At 43.0% G+C, this 2,766-nt stretch overlaps 1 long non-coding RNA gene across 1 annotated transcript; it reads left to right on the top strand.

Moving 5' to 3' along the window:
* Positions 1-435: 435 nt before the first annotated feature.
* Positions 436-2,766, top strand: LOC137098393 (uncharacterized). Its single transcript, XR_010910606.1, has 2 exons — positions 436-715; positions 2,318-2,766. It is a non-coding gene; the product is annotated as an uncharacterized lncRNA (long non-coding RNA).

The raw sequence follows: 2,766 nt of genomic DNA, 5'->3' as shown, positions 1-2,766 counted from the left end.
TGTATTTGCACAGGGGGATAAAGTTTTCCAAGGCAATTTATTTTAACACGATGTGTAAGTTATATTCACAAGCCTTTGTTGTTCTAATTAGAAATTAATTAGACGCCTAATCATGATCGCACGCTTCAGTTTTAATTCAATTTGAGCTCTTAGCAACAGTCAGATTCAGGTGTTCAGGTGTCAGGCTGTTTTGCACTCTTTGATGATCGTGATTTCTGTGTGAAGTTTTGCCCCGGTCAGATTAAAATTACGCGCTGACAAAAGGTCAGACATTTGTATTTATTCATCATTAAGCCTGAGCGAAAACCTTAATTTGAATAGAAACTAACATATTTCCCATACATCCTCAGTTTCCATCGGTTTTATTCATCTTTAACCTACAAGATGTAATTTAGCTGCTGGTTTGGGCCGCACCCTTAACAAGGTCTGAAAAAATCCACGTCAATTGGCCTCCTCTCGCAGTCGTCACTCCACATCGCACCGCCTCCTCCTTGTCTCCTCCGAGCAGCAGACGTATATAAACACACTGATCCGTCTTCCTCCAGCCTACCCAGTAACATCATGAGGACCGTAGAGCGCAGATGGGAGGGCGCGCAGGCGATTTCAATAGAAAACCCACCAGTGAAAGAGACGCAGCCATGGCCACTCTCATCCAGCACGCCGTGCTTTAACATTACTGTATCTCGGCAGCACCTGTTGTTCCCCTCGATAAACGGTGAGTGGACCACCAGCTTTTGTCTTGGTTGATTTCTTACCCGAAGGCAGGATTAGATTGTTTGCTTTATTTGCAGGGTATTAATATGTAATATGTTAATATCGCTCTATAAAAGCTACATTTCCTTTATTGCACTTCAGTGTTATCAAATAAATATGATGAAGCAAAACGCACTCGAGCTATTATAAAGGGGAAACACACACAGCTGTTTAAAATCCGACTGCGTCCAAGCAAAAATTAAATGAAAACCCTTTCCTCCTCTTCCTGCCTCGCCTGGGGGGGAAATGTTTATCATGTCGTCATGTAGCCGTGATTTGAGGGAAAAAAAGGATAACTGGTCTCACTTTACGTCAGGACTCCGATCGCAGAAGATTTTATACCCCACATATCACTAGTCTTTTGGCTTTAAAACCTGCTGAGAGAAAAGTTCGATGCAGCAACAGGTGGCTTGTTTTTTCCCGGGCCGGAATCGAGGCGAGATGCTCAGGAGGAGATGGACGTGCGGGGAAAGTAGGGCGTCATTCAGCACCGAGACGCTGGACAGCTCCCACGTCGAAGGCTACTCACCCCTATTTACCTGCAGTCGGCACGGAGTAACACGTTTATCTGCCGCTTTTAAGGCTTATGTTTAATCTCGTTGACATGTCGGCTAAATATTAACACAGCCTCACGGTCAGTATTCATTTCGGCTGCTGTTTCAGAACTGAATGGACGCTATTGGAGTGACATATGCTTGAATGTCAGACTACAAGAGCAACAGCAAGTCATGTTTTAATCCACAGTTTAATATAAAAGGACTTTAGATAACATTTTTCACCATCTCTTCCTGTTGTCATCAGCACTCGCTAGTTTGCACTCAAGAATCCTCCTATTCCTCCTTCCTCCCTTCCTTCCTCCCTTCCTTCCTCTCACTAAACTGTCCCCAGCTTCCCATCCCCCTCTTCCACTGACTCCCAGTCTTGTTGCATAGCTACCAGCTCAGAAACATACTGGAGATGCAGGACAATCTGTCTGTCTCTTCTCTCTCCCTCTCTCTTCCAGTCCAAATGTGACTTATTGGGGGGAAAAAAACACACAAATATTTGGTCTGCTTCGCCATTTCCATTTTCTCAATAGTGCACAGCTTAGAGTTTCTTTTCACTGCATATAGTAAACGTCGTTTATTATAAGTGCATTGCTGTGATCCTCTGTCTCACCCTATGTGTTGTTCCTCCCCTCCTCCTCCTCCTCCTCCTCCTCCTCCGGTCTCCCTTTTTTGAGTGGAGCTGAAAGGTTGGCATTACAACAACAAAGGAAGGATGGAATGTCAACAAGCTTCAGAGAGAAATGGGTTGAGGGAAACACACAGATGGGAATTGCTTGTAGCATTCCCATCCCAGAAGACTAAAGTTCAACACCTACCAGCACTTACTAGCTAGTGGTCAGGTGCTCTAGAACACCTGTGACACATGCCTGTCCTGAAATGCTCTGTAGCTCTGAGATCTGTGACTATGCAAAATCAATAAATTTGGTTTTAACACCAGAAAAGTGAATATGAAGTTCAAACTTAGTATTTAAAGGCACTGTGTTGTTACAAGGTTGTCTTTTTTTCATCTATTTCAGAGAGAAGCTGAGGACACAGAACCAGCACCATAGAGGGCGAGATGCAGAGGAAAAGTATTGGTTATTGCTAAGTGGAAGACTAGTGATTTTGTTGTGACGCTGATCAAAGAACAACAAGTCCCAGTCTGCCTCTCAGCATAAGCAATGCTCTTCAGTCCACACCAGCTTTTACCTGGAAGTCTCTACAGTTCATTTCTGCCCACGTTTTACTCTTGAGGTTTCACTATGAAACCAAAAGTGGTTCTAAAAGCAAAAAAAAAAAAATTATGATTGAGCCCACGTGTGAATTTCTGTAGCCTTAGTGTTCAAAAATGGTGATATTAAGAAAAACTTAAAGGCATCATCTTACAAGCGATACTTTTGTAAGACTGAATCACATGTGATAAAAAATGCATTAAAATGTTGGGGAAGTGTTGATGCCATAAACACACACAATAATGCTACAAAAA

This window comes from Channa argus, chromosome 14, assembly GCF_033026475.1.
Source record: "Channa argus isolate prfri chromosome 14, Channa argus male v1.0, whole genome shotgun sequence".
NCBI classification, from domain to species: domain Eukaryota; kingdom Metazoa; phylum Chordata; class Actinopteri; order Anabantiformes; family Channidae; genus Channa; species Channa argus.
The sequence above is the reverse complement of the archived record's forward strand: the minus strand, read 5'-3'. Positions and strand labels throughout refer to the sequence as shown.